Raw genomic sequence first — 24182 nt, 5'->3', positions numbered from 1 at the left:
GCTGCTGCCTTGGCCATCTTCCCTTGGGGGAGGTGGCTGGTGCACAGAGGGAGATGGACTGTGGGCAAGAGATCCTGCAGTGAACCCAGTGTGGCTGAGAGCTCAAGGTGGTAGGCCATGTGTCCATCTCAGTTCTTCCTCTACCATTTTTTGAAGGAGGGTTTCAGATCCTGACTGTGCTGTTGCCTTGGCCTAGGCATAAATCCAGCAGGACCATTTCCATCCCTATAAACAGAGAAAAGAACAGGGACAAGTTTCTTCCTGATTTACTTCAGCTAAATATTAGATATGTAACATGCTTGAACTTACGAGGCTCGAAGTCAATGTTGTGCTGCACTGTTTTGCAGATGACATTTTAAAAATCCCAACACCTAATTTATTTAGTTAGGGTTCATTTATTTTAATCTTTCAGCTAAGCCCTTGTTTGGGAACTTTGATCTGAAAGTGGTGTTTGTTTTCAAAGTACCAAAAAACATTCTTTCCATGTCTGAATATTCTATTTAAAATTCTTTTGATGTTCCTATTGATACTGCCACCAAACATCAGTGGTGTTAAAAAAATGACAACACCTATTACTAAGAGACAGACAGTATTTAGAGCTACAGTGGTCCTGGAGTAGAGTGAATCAAAACTGGAAATCCGTCAGTTCTTTGGCTGCTAAATCATTTCCATGCTGGGTTGGCATTTATCTTCCAGAATAGAGAAGTCTTTCAGAGAACAGCAAATCTCTGGCCGGGAGCCAGAAGCCTTGGATATAAGACAATTAGCACAACAGGGGGAAAGAAGGGCTTCCGGAATTAGAGATGAATAAGAAATATTTGTAATGTGCACTTTAAGTTATTGGTTTGATCACAGTAAATGTTTGTCACATTTCTCTTGATTGGAAGCGTAGTGCTGTATTGCTTGTCTGGTTTTGCTTTCTTCTGTAATTAGTTTCACCAGTGAGTGGTAGGACTGGTACATATTGCACTTGTTGTCCTGTTCTTCATCTTTAAAAGGCTACTGTGTTTGGTTCAAAATAGATAAAACGGCAACTTGCTAGTTGCTGCACAGACAGACTGCTCCTTCCTAATCCGCTGGCTCTGTCTCCATACGTAGCTTTAATTAGACATGAGGATTTAAGCCTTTACATTCTGAGGCACGTTACAGTCAAACTAATAATTAAGAGGATATATTTAGATGGTTTAAAAAACCCACTGCTCTTCTAAGTAAATCTTGATGTTTAAAAGTGCCAAAGGGTTTCCAGGCTCCTCACAGTATCACAAGCTGCAAATTTGCTCTTCTTACTGTCAAAGGAAAATATCCCAATCCTAGAACATAAACAGGCTGTCAAGTCTTGAATATTAAAAGGTTTCAACCATTTTGTGGTACTCTGTTAGAAAGACAAGGCACAGTTTCATTGATTAGGGTCACACCAGCTGAAACTGTGGAATTTCTTTAAGATTTATCTCATGAAGACGAAGAATTAATGAGGCCTTGGCTAACATTAGGGACTGAAACAAGAATTTACTTGAAAACTAACAGAGACGAGACGTGTGAAAGCATCCTTCTGCTTTACATAGCTGTGTTTAAATCCCAGCTGGGATATCGTGTCTGCTTTTGGACACTGCGCTCCTTGAAAAATGTAGGTAAACAGAAAGACGGTAGTTCGGAGGAGAACTGAAAACGTGGGTCTGAAAAAACTGGGGATGTTTAGTCTAGAAAAGAGCAGACTGGTGTGTCATTTGGTGATCTTCAGATGTGCAACAGGCTATTGCAGAGCAGAACGGGCAATCTGGTCTCCACAATGGACAGAAGAAGAAGTAATGGGCTTAAAGTTCAGAAAGGGAAATTTCATTAAAGCATTAGGGAAAACTTCCTGTTGTAAGGGTAGTTAAGGACTGGGTGATATTGTCTGGGTTAGGTGTGGAGGCTCGTTGAAGGTTTTCCATAACAGGCTAAAGCAGTACCTGTTAAAGGTGGTTTAGATTGGTGTCGTGATTGGCAAGAATGGTCTCTTGAAGTTGCTTTCAGCCCGATTTTCTATCATTTCCACTAATCATATTCTCCTCTCGCAGATGATCATCCTTTGTGACTTGGACTTTGGGCAAATAGTATTACTGCTCTTACACGTCTTTTGGAGTTCAGCATGAATTATGGAGTTATACATCACAGGGCTCATAAGATTATATATATTTATCTATATATCCGTTTATCTATCATGATGAAAATGTAAATGAAGAGGAAAAGACATTTTTCTTTAAATTTTGCCATGGAAGAATATTGTCTATTGAAAACCTCAGGCTTTTTTTTTTTTTCCTGAAAATCAAAGTGCCCCTTGGGAAAACAAAATCCAGACAGCACATTTGGGGAGGAGCCAATCCGAGCCAAAGTGATGTACTTTGGCATCCCAGTGGAGAGGTCCTGCTTGCACAGTGGCTGATGGGAGTTACAGTTTTGTCTCCCAGGTCCCTGATCTCTGTTTTTTTGCCTTCTAAGTAAGTGTCTCATTGCATTGCCTCGCTGGGAGGCTGCAAGACCTCCAGGACGGTACAGTATAGTCAGGGCAGCTCTGAGGAACTATAGTTCCCAATGGGGCATGATGATGGCTTGAGATGGACTACTCACATTTCTGAACTATGAAATATCTCTCCTTGAAATGCCAGAATATATTCAAAGTTACTCTTTTCAGGCAAAATCTGGCTCTCTTTACTGGTTCCTAGGTGCTTGGTTTGGAGTGTTTTTGTGTGTTTTTTTTTTTTTTTTGACAAAAAGTAATGATTTTCATTGGGGAGTGTCATTTTTCACTCATTCTAGAAAATGCATGAAAAGACAACGTTCCATAGACGATTAAAGTTTCAATGAAAACAAGCAAGCAAACAACCCTTCCTTGCCCCTTTGTTCACTCTCATTCCTACTATACATGGGGAATTCCTAGAACTGAAAATACTTTTATGGTATCTGCTGCAGAATTAAGCTAGGAGCTGCAATAGCATTCACCCTTGCTACAGGATCACCCTGGGGAGACATATTCCAAACTGATAAGTGAATGGTGGTAGCAAGAATAGCCTCTGGTTTATGGTCCAGTAACTTCTGGTTATGATCACTTCACCTTTGGTTATGTGGGCGAGAACAAAGCAAAGGCAAAGGACTTTCCTGAAAATGACTGTTCCCTGGAAAAGCTGTGTAAAAGGGAGGTCTCTGTCAAGTTCCTTGTCGGGATATTATCAGATATTCCTGAATTGTTCTGTCAGATGAGTCAGGTTCCGCTCCATCAGGGGCCACCTTCTCCATGGTAAAGCTGTCCCTTATTTCTTGCAGCTCCTCCAGTCTGTCAAGAGCCCAAGGGCAGCATTCCCAGAGGAGGCTTGCTCTTGGGCTTCATTCCTAGCTGCATTTCTCTTGCACCGTTTAACTTTAGCCCCAGCTCTTTTACTCCCTCTGAGACTTCAATCTACGCTGTTTCTATTGTTCAAATGATATGCAAGGGGCTTTGAAACACTGACTTAAAGGGCTTTCTTCCCTGCACTGCTGGGAGTCAAGAATAGCTGCAGTATAGGACATCCTGATCCCCCATCTCCCCATCTTCCATGTCAAGAAAAAATGGCTCAAGGCTGTGCAAGAAACATATTCCCCCTTTTACTATGTTAGTATTTCCCTTGGATATTTCCAAGTACTTTACAGTTGCCATATGGGAATTACCTGCAGTGCCAGAATGCCAGTCCCGGGATCTGCATTGCAATAAAACCTTGTAAACTTTAGCATAGCAGCTAGAGCATACCTGTAGCCTTAAAACTTTCTTTGTATGGGGTCAGGTAATCAGCAGGGTCTGCTGTTTGATTACTAGTAAATGTAAAGCTGTATAGAAACCACCTATCTGTGCCCAGAGTAACTTCATGGGAAAGACAAGGTGGCTTTGGAGTTATCTTCCCCCTGAGCAGACACCCTGTCCCAGAGCCCTGGGGAGACCTGGAGACCATGGTAATGGGTCACAGTTCTGCATCTGTCAGAGACCCATTCAGACCTCCCAAGACTTTCTTCTTTCCCCTTTGTGATGTCAGATTTTTGCCTATTTTCCCTGAAAGCTGCTCGAGGCAACAGGTAAATCTATGGTTACATGAGGTGAGCCAAATCCTCACATCCTGCAAACAAGTTACAGCTTAATGATGAATGCCAGCTCCAGGCTGGGCCCTTGTGTTCTGAATGGAGTTGAACCATCCCTTTGTTTTACTGCATACATGGACTGTGCCTGGCTTCATGAGAGCTACTTGATTAATTATCACACATCAGGCTGCTCTTTAGCAACGTCAGGCTCAGGAGGTGAGACCAGCCAGCCCAGCCTGCTGGGAAATTTCCGTGGGTAGCACTCTCAGGCATGACTCAGTCTGTTGTTCTGTGTTGCAGTTCTGGGGAAGATCTGTCATGTCAGAACCTGCAGGGTGGTGACATCCTTGCAATTCCTCTGGAAAAACAAAAAGTGCAAGTCAGAGGCTTTATCTTAGCTTCGTACTGATTGTGCTGTGTGCATAAGCACAACTTCAAGTTAAGCAATTGAGTAAAAATGATTGGAACCCTATAAATGACAAAATAAAGGTAATTGCGTGTTAGGCACAAAGAGGAATATTGTCCTAGCTATAAGTCTTCACCAGCCAGTGGTTGAGTCCAGTTGTGCCTGAGTGTTCTCCTGTCTCTCCAGTCCCTCCACCTCCTCCCTCTACTCCCTAGTTCAGTATTAGCATTACAGTCTGGCTCCACAACTCAGAAAGGGAAGGTAAAATGGATATGAGAGATTGTCCTCTTCCCTTTGCTCCTGGGCACTCTACAAGCACTGCATGCATGTTCTGGCTGCCAGCATTTCCAGAATGCTGCAGAAAGGGGACTCAGGAGTCTGCAGTGCCCCTTGCACTGGACTGGGCTCTGCATCCCACTGTTCATGTACAACACAGACATATTTCCAAACCAGAAACAGGTATCTGCTTGGGTGAAGAGTTTCTCGGTGACAGTGGTCTGTCTTAGTAATATACAGTGCTGCCATTCTTGTGTGTCCTGTCACTCAGACCAGGTGCCTTTGTCACCACTAGTGAAATTCTTCACTCGCTGCAGCTGATCAGAACTGCTGCTGAGATCACACTTCAGTGACTGTAAATCAGCTGCTCTCCATCCCTCTCAACAGCATTTTAACTGTGTGTGGGATATTAATTATAGGTTGTCTTTTTTCAGACCTATACTTCTGAATTACTTGTTGCTTTAGGAGCTGAAAAACCGGCCACAAGAGACAATGGCTCTGCAGTGGCTTTTAGCCTCTCAGGACAAATCCCTGAGCTGACATCATCTGCAATTATGGTGCATACATCCAACCACTCTGACATAAGGTGGTAAATTATTCACGATTTGGCAGCCACCATAAATGAAGATTGTGCTTTAAGAAACCTCAGAACTGCAAGACTGGTTTGCCACCACAGTCCTATTCAGCCAGTGGCCTATCTTTGAAAACAATACTTTGGATGACGGTGACAGTGCCCTAGGGTAGATGTATGTGGAATAAATTATTTCCCTTTGATTTCATGGGAATTTCTTGGCTAATATCTATAGGTACAAGGGTTAAAATCCTTCTCAGCTGGGACTGTGTGGTTTCTGCCCCAAACAACTTGTACTTTAAAGTGACCCTAAGCTAAATACAGGATGACACAGCTGCAGCAGAAGATTTGGTGGGTCAGTGCAGGGTGGAAGAAGGGTGAACTAATAACCTTGGGCAGACAAATTTCCTGTCTTGTTCTAAAAAACTAGTTCTGAGTCACACAGACCCAGGCATGTTGGAGTGAAAGGAATAATAACCATGATAGACATAGGTCAGGATTGCAATCGAGACTTGCAAGCTATTGAGCCTTGAGGAGCTCAGGTGAACAAAGCAAATATACATCATTCCTGCTAAGGATATATTTAGGGTCAGGAGAAAAGGTATAATCATTTCCCCATGTGTTGATCAGTTACATGAGAGGCCCAGCATGATTAGGAAAGTTAAAGCTTCTGTCAGCAACCAGTGTGACTCACATCAGTGATTCTGGATCATTTCACAGATTAAATGGCTTCAGATTAGACTGAGAATTTCATGGGAGTCAGAAGGGGAGGAAAATATTCTTCATCTTCATTGTTTTTCCCTTACAGGGATGAGGGGCCAGCCAAGGCTCACCCAAGGAGGACACAGCCATCGTCCTGACTGGTTGCTGGGATGTGAGAATGGTGGTGAGGAAAGCCAGCACTGCAGCTTTCTGTAGCTCTTGTAGGTCTTGCTTTCTTTTAGGAGACACCAGTTTGTGCTTCTCCATTGCACATCCTTAGTGCAGGCCTGAAATGACTGCTTAATTCTAAAAGGCAATATCTGGTGTGTGGTGAAATGTATTTCCTTCTTGCTGTTTGTCCTGCTTCTTATACAACTTTACCATATACCGTCATCATCACCATAATGAAAACACATTTATTAATTGAGGAACCCTGGGGAAAACTACCAGGTTATTGTCTCCTTTGTGGGAGGTATATCTTGGTACTCAGAGAAAACCCTTCTGCATCAACTGCGTTATTGATTTACTCTGTTCCTTGAAGGCCTTTTTTTACTCATTATCAGCCATGTTATCTCGATATAAAGTATAGGCCGGAATAATTTTTTCAGAAAATGTGAAACTGCAAATGAACATTTACTCATGGAACTTCACAGCCAGTAGGGACCATTATGAGCTTCAAGCCTGACCTCTTGCATAGCTGAGGCCAAGCAGTGTGACCAAGCAACTTGTCTATATGGTATTTAAAGAAACTTGTTCTTTGGAAACTGCATTTTAACTAGTTATTATTCAAGGAACGTGTGTTTCTTATATTGCTTTTATGCGTGCTGAGAATTTATTTTCTCTCTCATCTCTTTTCCAGTCTCAGTCTTTGAATTTCCTCCAGGTCCATCCAGCTGGCTGTGCAGGTAGCACTGGCTAACACCAGATACCTCAGCAGTCCTCTCCAGAACTGATACAATGGTGTGTGCTCAGGCATCTGGTTGGAGTGAAATGAACTTCTCTTCATGAAGAAGTCAGCGGACAGAAGGAGAAATTGCACAGTAAGGAATTAAATGTCCCTTGCTGAACTGAACACTGGCAAAGGGATATGTTGCTTCTTCCTGCTAGGGGTGGTTGTCCAGGAGAAAAAATAATTTGATTTTTTCAGAGGCATTGTTGAGTGCTGTTCCTAATCCAAAGGGGGATAATGGAGGATTTGTTAGTGTCTGCAAGACATCAGGCAGGCAGAGATGAGTGTGGTCTGCCCATGTTCCTTGTCACTGAAGCCATGTGAACATGGTGCTGAGCTGGAACTAATAAGCTTCTCTGGGAGAGAGGATGCAACAGCGCCGGCCAAACTTGCCAGTGCTGTCCACATAGCTTCCCTTGGCTCCGAGCACAGCTTCAGTCTGCTTGCAAACTACTTGAGCATTGTGTTGCCAAAAATTCCTTTTGAAACTGGAATGTCCTTTTTCTATCTGTGACCTGCTTAGCTAATTGCATATTTTAGGATTTTGCACGATGACTGGGGACAATGGGGAAACTCTTCGAGAAGGAGGACAGTACTTCCTAAGCAGAGGGTTGGGAAAGGGGCCTTGACAGAGATCAACAAAGCCATTTTCATTAACGCATACCAGCACTTTTCTGGAAATTCTTTCCCATAGAAAATAAGCCTAAAGAACCTTAAGGTAAAAACAACTGTTTTTTTTTTTTGTTTGTTTTGTTTTGTTTTTTGATTGGAATAAAATCTGTTGAGGTAAGGTTTAACTTTTCTGTTTATCGCCTTAAAATGGCTGTTGCAGCTATACATAGAATGCAATATATAGGCGTACTTCAGACGTGAAAGGTGTTATAATCAATACCTTCTGAAAAGCTAAGAGGAGTGTCCATCAAAGAATAGATAGTGGCTTGAGAGAATGAGATTTATGTATATTAAAATATATCTGGGTGATAATTTTAATGTACAAGGTATTAATAGCCAGTAAATAAAGGCCAAATACTAATGGCCCTTCCTATTAAACAGTGAACCCATGTAAATAAGATGCATCAGCAACAGCTGAAAATGAAGCCCTTCTTAGACACACCCTTTCAATCTCTTCACCTTCACAAAATAGTCATGCAAAGACTGATAAGAGCATTGCTACCTAGCAGCTGTCTAGGCACACCAAAGCATAACAGCACTACCAGCTAAAACCTGGCAATTCCAAGGTTCCCTTGCAAACAAAATCCCGATAAAACACTAAATTGCAGGAAGTCAATAATTTTATCCAATTAGTCAGGATAAGTGGGCTGGTGCCAATCTGGTATCTCACACTTGAGTGGGACAGACACAGCTGCAGTGGGATGCCAGTGACATTTTTTCCTCTAGCAATCTGGGATGAACATAAATCTGCTTATAAGTATGACTGGGAAATTGGTAGTCCCTTACCCTGCAATTCAAAAGAAATGGTTTTGAATTTTTTTGGCAGCTGCTCACATCTGAGTTGGAGTGATTGCTCAAAGGTGGAGAACAGGGAGATGAAGCAGACAGATTCCTCTCCTCCTTCTAGAACTATCAATCAGCTTAAACTTTGTTAGCTTAACCCTGTGGCCCGGAGTCTGCACTTTGCCCCCATCTTCTTCACCGGTGGATGTGGGAGGAAGGCCTGCAGCCCTGCCTGCAGCTCCTGTGCCAAAGTAGTTCTTCTCCAGGATCTTGTCACTCCTGTGTCTTTTTAGGCCACTGAAGGAGCCTCACTACCTGCAGTTTACAGCCTGTATTGGAGAGCAGGAATGTGCTCAGTCCTGAACACTGCAGGAAGGGAGCACACTTTCTGAGCATGCTGGTGAGCTGATGGAAAAGCAAGCTTCATCTAAGCTAAGACTGGGAGAGTCACCCCTGCATGCCTAGGGATCATACCAGTGGTGCTTGCACTTGTACGGGTTATTTTGCGTTAAAACAAAACAAAACACCCCCAGAATTCTAAAAAGAGAAGACCCAATCAGATGTTTAACTCCATAGATATTACAGCTAGATTTATATCTACCCAGTGCCATGGACTGCCAGGTGCGGAGGAAGAGCTTGTGCCTGTAGCAAAAATTTGTTATGAGGAAGTTGTAATGATACCCGTCACTGTTAAAAGGTCAGATTTAAAGGAGCGGGCTACAAGTTTTTCTGGAGGGAATTGTGTGATAGGACAAACAGCACTAGCACACACTAGCAAACAGAGAAGATGTGGGGGATCTAGCAGTGCTCAGCAGTGCATCTTGAAAGATGAAAATACCAAAAGGTATCAGTAATTGTGAAACAATTTGTAAGACCCCATCACTTTTTTCCCCTTGCCCCTTCATACCTGTAGTGTGTCTCCAAACCAGCACACCCTCCACTGTCTTTTGTGAGGAACACTTGAGCAGGCTTTAATGAGCACTGGGGTGGTGATGATGGCAGAAACGTGCTGCTGAAATGACATTCACTCCTGGGTCTTGCTTACAGTAAGAGGATGCCTGCATCAGCTTATAACCCAGAATATTTTAAGCCTGACATTCACATTCTCTGTCTTACTATCTGCAGAAGGTTTGGCATCCTGAACATAGTTTGAAAAGGATGCACCACTGCACCGTAATCTCTGTAGCGGTTGTTGTGTATTAAGCATGTATATGAGAGAAAAATGTGGATGCAACTAGTACCACCATTGCATAGATGCATGTGCCAGACACAACTTTAAAGCATTTAGCATTCATTTTCATATCTTAAAATTCAGCGATGTTTGTGCTTCAAAACCTGGAAGGATGACATAGATATACAAGGTGCCTTAGGGCACTGAAAGTTAGCTCTTGGTGGTATTTGTGACACAGAAAAATCATCTAAAATAAGATGATTCATTTTCGTTACTCCAGATAGTTTCTGTTGGCCATGGATAGAGTAAGTCCATTCCTAGTACAGCTACTGTTTCTCCTTCACTTTCCCAAAATACATTTTTTTAAAAATGTACATCTAATTAAAGGACATGTAATTCAACAGAAAGTCTTTTAAATGCATAACTGATTATCTACTTCCTGTAATTGCTGGTTTGTATATTGAAACTTAGATTGAGTTGGCAGACAATAAAAGATTACTTTTTAATTAGATATACTCATCCCTATCATTTGGGAATAGGGGATATTTTCCACTACTGCTATTCTTCGTATCCAGGAACACACGCTAATCTCTTGCTTGCTATCAGTGACATTTTTTTCCAAATGAGAAATAAACAGAAGCCTGCCTCTCTTGCAGAAACTACATGGCTAGGCAGTATTTGTCATTTTTGATAAGACATTGGTAGTGGGATGTATATTATGCATTTGATGGTGCACAGCAAGACTATGTACAAGGGCCAGTTTAAAGTATGGAGATTCACTTACAATCCCCAAGGATTTTTCATATTCATTCTTCATTAGAAATTCTGTTTTTACATCAGAAGTGTGTAAACACAAAATTATGACCCCCAAACTATTCTTTTATGGAGTCTCAAACTCATTTTTCTTTCCTTGTGACGAATGAAGCAATTATTATCTGTCTTAAAAGGTATCTCATGTAACCTCTTGCCCTGCAAACTCCATCTAAAATGACAACATCTCCGGAGAGCTTTCTCTGCATGATAAACTGAGTTGCAGCCTACCTCTGGTTTAACACACACTGTCGCAGGCACCAGAATGTTTGGAGCTCTCTGGTAAGTGTGTGGCTGCAAAATAGGGTGTCTAGCTGGTGACTTGGGAGCAAGTCACATTCAAAGCAAGGGCTCTCAATGTGTAATTCCTTTCTCATGTGAGGACCATGTTTCAAAAGCAGAGATAGGGTCCCCGCACCCCTCCGACTCAGCTTGCTCTCCGACATCCACAGCTGCACAGCTGTCATGTGGGAGCCAGAACAACCAATTTCATGGCAAAATAATGGCTGGTTCCGTGTATATTTTTAGCAGTCTTTTTCAAGTAGTTCAGCCTCTAGAAAAGGAGGTGGCGGAAGCACTGGCCTCCCTTATCAAGTCCTCTGAAGAGATTAGCGTGGATCCATATGTGCTAGCACCATCATTCCTTGCTTCACATCTGTAGTTAGAAAAGGAAGCCTTGTTATGGGGCATGTGACAAAGCTATATCTCTAACTGAAACTATACTGAATTTTGCTTGCCCCTAATTTTGCTTAGCCTCCAGCACCTGCAGTCTACTCTGCTTCCTCCTCCAGACCTTACACAGTCACAGCTCCACTGATTCAATGCCTATTCATGTCATCCATCATGGTTTTCCTCTTGACTGCTGTAAATCTCCTACTGCTTTTTTTTTTTTTTTTTTTGTGAGTCCCTTCTAAACAAAAGGGATGTGATTCTTCTCTCCCTCCCACCGGATTTAACCTGTTGTAGTTTGCCATGTCATTATTCATGATTTAAACGAGGCTAAGCGAGAGAAGAATAGTGCACTGAGATTTTCATTATGCCGAAGCCATGCTATTCTCTTCACGCAGGCTGTGGTATTATATCACCCTGTCCCTTCACCACTTTCAAAGGCTTCTTTTCCTCACCATCGAGCTCAGTAGCATGCAAAGGACTTCCAGAGCTTGTTTTTGAACTCGCCTGACCCTGCTTCTCTGATCTCATATCCACTCCCACACACATTTATTTGCCTTTTCTAATCTGGCTATCTCCTGTGGCCGCCCGGCTCTAAGCATCTGGGTGTCTGTTCTTATTTATGCCTCCCATTTGCCTGACGCTTCGAGCCCTGACTCATTTCCCCTCTCCCAGGCTCACCTTCATGGCTCTCCTCTTCCTCCCAGCTGGCGAGCAGGCTGTCCTGCCACGCTGCCTTCCTCTTCCTCAGACAGCACTGGTGGGTCCCCGCCTTGCTAGCTCCTCGTTTAGCTGAGCAGATGCCTCTTTTCCTTATGGTTCACAAGATCTGGTGGTTTTCTGACCGTGCTCTGTGGGTGTGGGTGAGCCCAGCCATCAGGACGTGAGGCCCTTCCACCAGTCTTCCCTCAGGACGCAGGCCGCGCTGTCCCAGGCTCTGCAACAGGCCTCCCACTCCGGCGTCCTCCATCCAGGGCTGCTTTCCACCTCCCTGCTGCCCCAAGGGGCACGTGCTGGGCAGGGTGTCTGAGGAGGGTGAGGGGGTATTTGCTGAAAGCACATGAGGCTGTCTCCTGCTGGGCACATTGTTATCGCAGGGGTGTCCCTGCCCGCAGCTCCTGCTCTGCCTGGCAGGTCTCCATGGTTTTATTTAGCTAGTGGTGGCGGCACATAGGTATTCCCGATCTGGTCAGCACCCAGGGACCTTTCTGTGATTAAACAGTGCTAGTCGAGCTTTGTCAAAGCCGGTGTTTTTCAGGCTGCATTTTAATGCCATCGACTCAGGATTTATGCTTGTGTGATGGGATCCTCACGTGTGCAGGCGTAGGTGGCTCATTCCTTTCCTTCAGTAATTGCTCGGCTGCCCTTTATGTGGAGAACAGAAAGTGAGAGGTGGCGAGCAGCTGAGTAACCTCTAGCTGCTACTGCATCTTCAGGAGGCCTTTCCGTCTGGCAGGTGTAACCTTTGGAGAAGTCATACGCTATCATCACTCTTCATCTCCACCCACCGAGCTACAGCTGAGGTGACATGGGATCGGACGATTCAGAGAAGAACCTCAGGGCAGGGCTGCCTGAAATATCCAGGTATCAAATATACCGATCAGCTCTATATAACTTGCTTTCTATTAGGGGGTATATTATAATCACACGTGGGTGTACTGCTTCCCACCAGGAGCAGCAATTTGCACATGTATGTGTGACTCCTGAAAGGTGGGTGTATCTCCCTGGTGCTGGAGCAGATCCTGTGCAACTTTTTGCCTTTACAGGAGGTCCAGGAATGCCTTGCAGCTCAGTGTGGTATTCATACATTTGAGATTGCCTAGCCAGTAAAGAAAAGACTTGTATTTCTGAATAAATGACAGCATTACAGCTTGAAATTTTTGAAGGGACCTGCCACCCTCCCAGAAGGTTTGATGGCACTGACTTAGAGTGACCCCAGAGAAGCTGTGCCGCCTTCTAAGCTTTACCAGCTTGTGCATGGTAGTCGTGCATGCTTCTTGCAACACCTTTCTGAGAGAGCTGTGGGAAGAGGTGGCTGGGGAACTTGACCGTAGGGGAAACCGTTAGATCTTTATGCTCCTTCATTCCAGGAACATTGACCCTGGGATACATGTGGCAGCAGCCCCAGTTGACCCCTATGGCAGTGAGTGTGGTAATTGTACACTGTGAACATGCACCCTCTTCCCCAAGGAATTTGAAGTTAAGCAGTTTACCTCTGACTGGGATTTCAGAGGCTCTGACTGCTCAGGCAGAGTAAAAAACTTCAGCTACGTTCCCTGCATGTGCCCAGATAAGTTATAGAGCACATGAGGTGTGTCCAGCACTTGCAGGAGCCGTGGGCCTTTGGTCTCTACACTGTACAGATGGTCTATATATGCACAATAAATGCCATGTGTTTCCATGCACAGACCATCTGTGAAATGTAGGCATAGGATGTCCGATGCTTCCTGAAAACCTGGGACAGAAATATGGCAACCCTATGGCTGATGCTCTGCAATGTGACTGAGACCATAATTTTCAAAGGACTTTGGACTTCCAGCTGCTGCTGATTTCAGCGTATTTTCCAGAGCAGACGCTGAGCACGGCTTGGACTCCATGATGGGGATATTTGGTAGGACAGATGCTGCATGTGAAAGTCCTGAGTACAGCAAGAAAAGGTGACAAAGCTCTTCATTGTGAGGCTCTTTGAAGAATATGGTGCAAGATGGAAGGCTACACAGTGCAGCTGGGGTCAGGGGGATATTTCAGTCTGACTTCAATGTGATGGAAGTGCTGTGTGACTCTTTTAATGGAACTCTAGAGAAAAAAAAATGCACCTACTGGTACTGATGGCTGTTTTATTTATTCACTTATTAACCACCCTTGAAATTACAGTCTATTGTAAAAGTATCACTATTTTCTTCTCCAATGGATACCTGATTAATGTCTTGCAAGTTGTGCATGCCCTGCCAAATGAGAGTGATGTGTTTCCCAGCTGATACCTAAATAATTCTTTAAGTGAGTTATTGTCTCACTTAGTAGCTCTGGTAGACTAGATCCCCACCTGTAAGCCCTCCCCATGCAGAACAAAATTTACTTAATTTTGCTCAAATTTAGAATGGTATTAACACAGAAATTCAGCAGTGAGAAATTGCCTAGAGGCTTTTCTCTTGTATTTTCCCTGCAGGGAGATTCACATTTTAAGCTCTCCCAAACAAAAAGGTCATCCCATTTGTTCCAAGGATTTTTGGAGACTAACCAATAGCCAATATTTATATAGGAGAATTACATTAGCCCACTCCAGCTCTTCTCAAGATTGTTTGGAAGATTTTTCAAATTTGCAGCTCTCCCATAAGAAGGAATGAAGTGAAGGAAGCTTTTGGAGCTGAGCATCTGCTCTCAAAGAAGGCAAGCACAGGTATAGGGGGTGAAAATGCCTATTGTCCCACTGGGGACTTCACTGCCTCTGGAGTTGCGAGGACAAGTGCCTGGGGACAATTCAACAGTACTTCACACTCAGTTCATCTTACACACTCCTTTCTTAGCTCACATCATTCCCCTCATCTCCCATTCCCTTTCCTTTTCTCTTCCCTTTCTCTGCACTCTGCCACCTACCAACTCTCTGATTCAGTATGCGGGCTCACACTGGTAGCTGCAACCCTGAGAAGACAGAGACACTACTGATGACACTGAGCTGTCTGAGCTCAGCTTCTCTCTCAGATTTGGTCCTTGTCATCTTTTTGTTATCATCATCAGCCATCCTACTATTCTTTATCACAGTTATCTTTGCTGAAAAATCAGTGTAAGGTATCCATTTAATTTTGGGGCAGGGACCTTCATGTTTTTAAGTTCTGCCTAGCTACCCCACTCCTTTCCCCACTGTTTATTTTATTCATAGGGCTGAAAGGTATGTTTCTGTTTAAATCTACCCCTTGCAAGGCCTCATTCTGCTTAACTTCTGGCATTTCTCATTTTATTCTCAAGCTTCTTGACCTCTAAAGTACCTTCACTTTGCTGAGCTGTCTTTTTTTTCCATTCTTTGCTGGCTCTTGGTTGATTGCTATTATCCTTTGTTGAGGTGGCTTACTCATTCACTTAAATTTAGAGTAATTTTTACAGGCTTTGTTTTTCCCTGGCTTGGGAGATATGCTGGAGGTAGTTTCTATACTTTTGGCTGAAAGGAATCTCAGGCCTTTCCCACATTCAGGACTTTCAGTTCTTTAGTCCAGTTGAGTTCACTAATTAGTTCGCTTAATTTCTCAAATTCTGCCCATTTGAAATGTAGAACCTTAATTACAGACCTATTTTTGTTTACTCTTCCATTTAATTTAAACTGAATCAACTTGTGATTGCTCAGTCAAAGGTTATTTTCTTTGATCGCTTCTCCTGCAATGTGCTTGCTATTTACCAAAACGAAGCCTAAAATAGCATCAGTGGTTCAGCACTCTTTGGTGAATTAATTTGTTGGCAATTACATCTAAGTCTGTTTGGCCATGCTGCAAGTAGTAGCTTCTGTATCTATGAAACTGTATTTATTTCTCTCAAATTTCCTTCCTTAATGACTTGGTACATCATCAGTGATATTGATAAAGAAACGAATCAAATGTTAAAAAATCTAGAGAGGAAGAGAGAACACAATACGGAGCAGTTTTGTGTCACTTTGCAACTCTTTATTGCTGTGTGCATTTCTGGTACATCCCATCTCATAAAGGATACAGCACAAATGGAAAAGGTTCAGAGATGGGCAGCAAGAACGGAATGTGGAAGAGCTTCTGTCTGAGGAAAAACTGACCTGAATAAAAGTCTTTAAGCTGGAGAAGGGATAAATGACGGTACCTATACTGATGCATAGAATATCATAAAGATGGTAAATAAGGAAGAATTGTTCATTATCCTCTCCCATTTAAGGGAATGGAAGAGGTTATCAGGAGAAACTGGCAGATAGTTTGTTCAAAGCAGGCAGAAAGAAATGCTTTGTTTCACACAGCACGTAGCTGTGTGAAATTTCTTCTTGCCACATGTTGCTATGCTTGTTTATATAGATCAAAAACAAATACAAAACCAAAAGAAAAACAGATACACAAAATCTCACAACAACAACAACAAAACAACCCCAAAAACAGAGAGACTGATGGAAGAAAACAGCTAGTGAAGACTACTGACAGCACCTCTGACTCAGAAAGCTGTTGAAGGCGAAGTGTTTATTCTAAGGAAATGTCACTGCTGGCTTTCTCTGATGTCCTGCCTGAGACATCTGCCTTTGGCCATTGTTTGGGGCAAGATGGACTTGTAGTCTATAGGGCTGCTTCTGTGACCCCATGTCCAGTGACAAACCAAGGACTTTAGTGTACTACAGCTTACAGTGCCTCCAAAATGATTCCCAGGTCATGGGCAGAGGTAACACAGGAAGATAACAGTAATTTATATTTGGTTTTCCTTCTTTTGGATACTTATAAAGGCCAGGATAACACTCAGCTCTGCACAGTATGTGCTTGCAATTTCTGTTTAATTTCCAGGTACCTTTTAATTTGGAAGTGGACTCAATTCTTTCTCTGGGCTCTGGTAAGCAGCAGGTCACAGAGAGAAATGCCAGGGAAGCACAGACCTCTGCTCAGTGTTGTCTAAGGAATAAAGGTGGGTGAGGTCAAACGGTTAAGAAAATGTGATTGGTTAATAAATATGGCCAAAATAATGGTCTCACGTATGGCGTAGCTATGCAATGGCATTCTTAGGGGCAGAAATCCCGTGAATCCACCAAGACCGCTGGACTCTGCTACCAAATTTTATCCAGTTCTGTCTACCTCTCTGTTCACAGAAGATGTTGCCAAAGCTGAGTTCATAACTTGCAAACCTCTAACAGCTGCCTGATGTTCTTTTAATCTTTCACATATGCTGCATTCGGCCTCCTCACAGCTACAAAAAGCACAAGCTACATTTTTTTGTCCTGCAGCTTCCTAGGAGGTCTAAGTTTTGTCTTATGCCCCCCTGCCCCCAAATCAAAGGTAAATGGCAATGTGCCATTGACAAACATGCTCAAGCAATGGTTGTATGTTCAAAGGACTGGGGTCTTCTACCCTGCTCTTGGGAGCTGGCCCTAGCTGATACAAGGATGTAGACCTGTCTTGGCACCTGTGGGGAGAGTAGTCCATTTTTCTTGGATTTTTTCATTCCCCAACCTTTTGTCTTGTCTATTAAGGTCATTAGTTTCTCCAGCAAATTCTCTCTGCACTGTTTGTTCAGAGCCTAGAACAAAGAGATCATAGCCTGGCCCCTAGACACCACTGTAATACTGCGATGAATGATCCTTTTTTTAACTGCACACAGATCATACTGGTGAACTCCTACTTTGACGCTTCCAGACTGGTCATATGCACATCATTCTGATGATCAATTTTTTGTGGTTGCTTTGAAAAACATCGGCTTACTAGCAGTTTAATGTGAAGAGGAAAATAAAGAAGCAGTGTTCCTACTTTATCTCTTATGTGATAATCCCCTTTGGATATTTTCCAAGCTTCCTTCTTCCTTTGGATTTGTTTTTGGAGTTTTTGTCCCTAAAAATCTTTCATCATTGCCCCTACATCAGTCTGCTTTTGGAGCATCTTCAATTAAGGCTCATAAAAAGTTGATTTATTCATTTATTTATTTATTTTTACTCACAGATACATTTACTTTAACAAATACTTTTAAATTCCTTCCTGTTTATTCACTACTCAGACTTCCTATTCTTTTTATTAACACATTCTATTTTAAATCCTTTTAATCTTCTTCACTTTCACTCTATGCCAGTCTGTGACTGATTGTTTCAGAGTCTCCTCAAAGCCATGACTGGAATTCTTCATGTCTACTTCAGTATTTCAAGCTACCTTTCTCAGGCTGTCACTCTTGTTCTGACTCTTTGTCATAGTTGTTTTGTCCTTTCATTTGTCCTTGCACTTTCAGGAAATACTCCCTCATTTTTTTTCCTGTGAGAGGGTCACCAGGAGCTTGTTGTCTTCTTCTAGCCTACCAATTCCTGACTCGTTTAATGGCTCTTGAGCCTGCTTAATAGAGTGACTCACCAAAATATTTCGCATCTCTTTGTATCTGTTGAAAGCGCCCTTTTACATCAGTATGCATTTATATATAAATATGTATGTGCCATCCTGCTAACTTAGGGTTCTATTTACCTGCTCATGTGTCTGTCTATCAAGCACTGTTCTCGATGGAAATTACTTCAATGTCTCTCCTTTACTTTGAAGTGATTTCTAGACAGCTACTTATCAAAGAACATTAACATTGATGGCAGATCTATTTCCCCATTCCTGTAATTAACAATTCTATCAATTGAAGCTGTTTTTATGGGCCGATGACTGAGGCAACAAAAAGAGAAAAAATTATCTGGGAATGCAGTAATGTTTCACGTAGCAGAGGGCAGTAGGACCAAGTACAAGGGACTAAACAAGTGCAGTATTCTACTGAGCACACAGGGAGGGAGGAATTTTATTCCATTGAATTCAGTTAACTATTAACTTCAGCAAGGCAAAGAACCCTCCCTGGCAAGATTCTTCCATTAGCAGACATCCTGAGAGCTGATCCCGACAAAAGGTACTGTGTAAGTCATGGTGGTCTTAAATACAGAGGGGTTTTTTATTCTATTCCCCTCTTTTCTCTGGCATGTTTTTGCTTTATACATTCTGAAGTTTAGTATCTGTCAGGATGTTTGGATGATCAGGATTATTACTGTATACCGCACGTTAAGTTGATTTCAGTACTACAATTATTTCACAAGTGCTATTTACACTGTCTGGTTTTGGGCAGCTAACATAGATGGCAACATTAAGCGTCAAAGCTTCTTATTCCTTCACAGAAATTAATCTGGCCTGTTTCCTTGAAAGCTCATCCAAATATTATTCTTTGAATATTGTAGAAAATCTATTGGGTGCAGCTCCTGGAAAAATTACACTGGGACTGAGTTTGCATGGGGGGAATAATACTGTATTTTTGTCTTTTCTCATGATTCCAGGAACAGGCAGGCACTAAATCGAGCTCAGCAGCAGATCTGCTCTGCACACCGCTGCTCACTGCTGCAGCTGCTATCAGTACGACCGTCACTGCGCTCTTACTACGACAGCCCTTTCATATGATACATGAGATGTTCCTGGCCTGGTTTCAAAGGGCAAAGGGGAGAAGGATAACAGAGCCGACTCCGGCTTTTGAGCATTTTGTTTACTGGAACATCCTTTTAACCATTCAACAGAGTACACTGCTGGGTTAAGGGAAAGTCATTAATGTTGCCCTTGGTAAGTGGATCAAGTAATAGTGCCATATGCTCTGATGCAGTAAAATGCGATCACTGCCTAGAAGCCTTTGCATTTGGAAAAAAAAAAAAAAAGAGTAATTTTTGCTTGCTTTGCATTACTCTGGGGATATACACCATTGCTTCTTCACCAGTATCACTAAAGTACCAAAGTGTACTGATTGCACCTGTGCAAATCAGAGATCTAGGAGATACAGGAAACACTTTCCTCCTTAAATAAGTTTCTCCACTGCCTGAGTTTGTTTTAAAGCAAATTCTGCTTCTTCTCTTGTTCATAGAATCAGAGCTCTGTGCCACCACTCCTTGTTCTGGGGATTTGCTTATTATAACTTCACCTCTGCAGACTCAGATGTTTTCTGAAGACCACCATGAGGCTGGGTCCCAATACCCAGCCGCTGAGGCACAGAGCTCACTAGAGGTACTAGAGGTACCATGCCAGTTCCATGAAAACATCATAAAGACAGAAAAAAAAATCAGCAAATGGCAAATTAGTAGCATTGGACCTGGTGTGCTCTTTGTGAGAGGCTCAATTCTGTGTTGGCTCACATCTTAATCCACCCCAGCTGACACACACCAAGCATAAATCAGCACAGGGTCTGGCCTCTGTACTGTGCAAACATTAACTAATTAATCCTCCTTATAGCCACTGGAGGCTGCAAAGGAGTTATTATTATACTTCTCTTCAAGAGTGTGCAACTGAAGCAGAGAGGATAAATGATTAAAGAAAACAGATATAATGATTGTCTGAACTTGGGTGCAGAAGGACTTTTGGACATTTCTGGAGCACCCTTCACCTGTTTTTTTTTTAGCAGTCTCGATTGAGGAATAAGCAGGAGAAATTTTGTGAGCTACTTTTAGAAAAGCTCCAGGGCCTTATCCTCATCTTTGTTACACTTATAAATCTGGAGAAATTCTATTTGCTCCTTGAGGACACACAAGGGGTTTACAGGAATGTTGAAAATAAGAATCTGGCCCATCATCACATTAACATAAAATGTGAGGAAAAAGTACCCAACAACAAGCAAAGGGCAATACAGACAACAGGTTTCTTATGAGCAAATTGGCTGTTTGTTTGCCTTTTTTTTTTTTCCCTACATTAATGCTGTCCAGGCCTCCCCTGTGTATTCTCAAGGAAATGACTTTGTTATATCAGTGAAGTATATTGAAAATGAAATCAGTGGTAGCACCAAATGTGCCCAGACATGACAAGACTTTTAAATAACAACAGAAGAATTCTATCTCCTTTCCTGTTTGTTCCATGTTAACTTATGGAGATTGGTGCTGACTTTCTGGAATGGCTGCAGCAAGCTGTAAATGATGTATGAAAATGAAATGAAAAATCTCTGCCCAGGCCACTGTGCACAGCAATCGCTGCTGAGCCAAATTAATAGCTGTTTGCTCCTGTACACTCTGACATGAGATGGAGACAGCGAAGCCAGCAGCATAGAAATTGGCACAACCACCCACAAATATCCTGGCCAGGATATCTGTTGATTCTTCCTTCACCCAGTCCTGTTGTCAGTGGTGGAGTCCTTTAGAGATATAGAAGGGAAGAGACACAGATGTTTGCAGCCCTTCCTGGAAAAGCTCAGGGATTCACACACAGAAGGTAACAAGTTAGGTGGTGATGACACCTTCACCTTCTTGGGACCTCCTTTTTCCTGCCTCCATTTCCTGACTTTGTTTATTGTCTTCTTCCCCATTTTTATCCAACTGTATCTCTGTTGCAACATCAACACCCCTGGGCATTGGGGCTGTGCAGGTGAAAGAGGCTTGCATCAAATGGGCGTAATTAAGCGAGCACATGTGTGTGGGTACAATTAACACCTGGTGATTATGTCAGTAACATGGTGGGCATGGTGACAAAGGGCATTTCTGTTGACCCAGTTACTGAAAGGCTCTCTGGTAGTCACGCTGCAGTGCAAAACTGCAAACAGTGATTATTAATACCATTAAAAATTCATGCAAGCTCAGGTTCTGCAAATGCTCTGCCATGTGAACAGTCTCTGCGGAGATAAAGAGGGCATGGCAGCAAGTGTAGAAAGCTGATGTCCGGGCTAATGATGTGCTGGCTACAAGTTGCCCCTCAGAGCTTTGGGCTCGACGTACCCCTGTGCCCTCAGCTGCTGGGCCCACCAGGTGTTTCTGCAAGCAGCCCCCACCTGGCATCCCCCCTTGGACATTCACCATGTAGCTCTCTGCTCCCCCCCTTGCTCCTTTTTGCATGGGTAACTTCTGCAAGCGCGAAGTAAAAACAAGAGAAATTAAAAAATAATATGAATTAAGCAAAATGCCCTTTGTGTGATACTCCTTCGCAGCCTAGAAGCAAAGGGAGATGGGATTTAATTTAGGCCAGTCCTCTGCTGCATTTCAGATAAAGGATTTTTAATCTAGTCGTAGGTTGATAAAAATACCCCTCTCTGATCCTGCAGGCAACTTTTTCTGCCAATTTTCTTTCCAGAGAGGAAGAGAGGGGAAAAAATAATTGAAAGAACACTGCCGCATAGAAAATGACACTGACGAAGTAATGCATTTTGGAACTGCGTGCTCTGCCAGCTCCGTGTTTACTATTTTTTCCTCCTTTTACTTCAGAAATTTCAAGCTATCGGTAATCATCAGCATGATTAGGTGGTGAGGTTTTTTTTTTTCCCTTTTTTTTTTTTTTTCCACTGAGCTTTAGTTCAGGTACCAGTCTTTTAAATACAAAATGATTTCTCCATTCTGGAGTGTTATTTCAACTTTCACAGTACAGCTTGTTCTGTTCCACCCCAAGCAGAAAATTTTCAGGGTTAATTTATTCATCTAATTGCTGGATGCACATGTGGTATTGCAGTCCACAGTGATTTTATGGACTTAAGGCTATGGTAATGACTTAATAAACATGCATGTGTACATGATTTGAAGGGAATATATTCTCTTGAATGTAATGTTTCAGAAAACACAGCATGAAAAATAAAAGGGTGGCCAGAGGCATATCTCAGTGGAGTGAAATGCTGAGCTTTTAGTATTTTTTACAATTAAGGACTCTGTTTAGACCAGGTATTACCTGTCCAGTTTCCTGACAACTTGTGAACATTTGAATAATCAAACCAAAAAAAAAAAAAATATCATTTTTTGGCTTCCTTTGACTGCGTGTTATTTCTTTCAGCCCTTCTCTAGCTTCTTAAAGGTAGCTTGTGCACATCCACAGGAAAGCAGAGCTGAGCCAAATGAAGAAAATGAATGGGACAAGTTTGATGGACAGCATTCAGGAAATGCATGTTGAAAAACCTCTGGTGTTGTCTCGGAAAGGGTGAAGGGGGTCAGGAAGAAAGGACAAGTTTTAAGGGCAGCTGTTTGAGGGGCTGGTGAATTAAGCCACACCAGCTTAAACAAAACCCAGCACAAAAGCACCTCTGTTAATGTGTATGAAGTTACACTGGTTTAACATTAAGAAGAAGGTAGAGGGTAGACTCTATAGCTGTTGGACAATCCATTGCTTTTGAAAGTTAAAATGATTTTTGATTGTCCCATTGGCAGTTTTTAAGTCTGATGGTGTGGATGCAACTTCCCCTTGGTAAGTACCTAAACTGTACTGCCCCAAGAATAAGGGTTATTTTTCCTGCAGCTGGACATGTGACAAAGTTTTTGAACTTAGACATTTAGAATGAGATCTTTATCTCAATTTTGAATAAAATTTGGCTCAGTTTTTAAGCAGAGCTCTGGTCTGGATACTGGAGGCTCACCTGCACTTAGTGTCTCTGCTTCCTTTAAGCTGTTTTTATTGAGTGGTTCATTGTCTGATTTGGCCATCACTTGAGATGGAAAAATCCTCTGATCAGTCACCGTGAAGCAAGCTCCTGCCACAGTGTCTGTTTTTGGCCTTGACCAGATGTGTACCCTGGGAGTATTGCTGTGAATCCCTCACTGTGCTGTGGATTTGGTATTAATGCCACTTCAGCTGGCTCTAGCTCAGGAGGCTGCTCTGGGTGACAGACCAGTTTGTGCTGTGGAGGGAGATGTGAGGAAGACCCAGGATCCTCAAACAAACTTCAGTTGAAGGGAAGGACCATCCCAGAGACCCATCGTTCTTGACTTTGTTATATGCATTTCCCTACCCAACCCTGCCCCTGGAACTTGACTCTGCTGAAGGAGGGATTTTCATACTTTTAGATGTTAAAAAGTGATTTCTTTCATCCAAGCTATGACATTTTATCTCCAAAACAATAATACCTTTTTTGGAGAACTGGTGAAGGACAGCTCATGACTTTTTCCTGTTGTCCTGCCACAACTCTGAGGTACAGCAGAGATCTTCCTCACTGTCCCTCTACCCCCATTTACTGTCAGCAAAATAAGCCAAATTTAGCTAAACTTTCTGTTAAAACAATGAGCTAAGGTTGAAAGCTCAGACACTGACGTGCAACTCCTCAGATGCCTGCAGTGGTTATGGCTGTCAGCGGCCTTGCTGAGGGCTGCACCATTCTCCCACATGCTCTATCCAAAGACAATAGTACTATCATTATGGATTTCAATTGGTTTTATTTGGCCTGGAAGAGGGTGCGATGAAGTGGCATCCCACTTTTGCATCTGCTGTCCTGCATGCTTCACAGCAGGAGCAGTGTCTGTGCCATCCCTAGGGACCAGCTGTAAGCCTTGCTTAATGGCTGCTCAGCAACGCTGGCAGCTTAGGGCTAACATCAGAAAGGCATTGCCCTTGGCGTGCAGCACCATGCCTTCGTTCAGACTCTAGTTCCTGTGCTTCTCGCTGCTTCCTAGCCTCATTATTTTTCATTTTGCTCCTGCTAGTTTTGCTAGTAAGATCCCATTTGTCAAAAC

General features: G+C 42.7%; 1 long non-coding RNA gene across 6 annotated transcripts in view; it reads left to right on the top strand.

The window, feature by feature from the left end:
* LOC308195664 overlaps positions 1 to 24182 on the top strand; it is a 179229-nt gene that overhangs the window by 115335 nt on the left and 39712 nt on the right. For 5 of the 6 annotated variants that reach the window (XR_013951705.1, XR_013951706.1, XR_013951707.1 and 2 more), the window contains exons 2-5: positions 6145 to 6259; positions 6898 to 7078; positions 12549 to 12676; positions 19074 to 19350. This is a non-coding gene — a long non-coding RNA (uncharacterized lncRNA). The remainder of the gene's footprint in view (positions 1 to 6144; positions 6260 to 6897; positions 7079 to 12548; positions 12677 to 19073; positions 19351 to 24182) is intronic. The other variant, XR_013951704.1, reaches the window with a different exon arrangement.

The sequence above is a fragment of the Anser brachyrhynchus genome (assembly GCF_964034855.1).
Source record: "Anser brachyrhynchus genome assembly, chromosome: 5".
Lineage (NCBI taxonomy): Eukaryota > Metazoa > Chordata > Aves > Anseriformes > Anatidae > Anser > Anser brachyrhynchus.
This window is presented reverse-complemented; position numbering and strand designations above follow the sequence as displayed.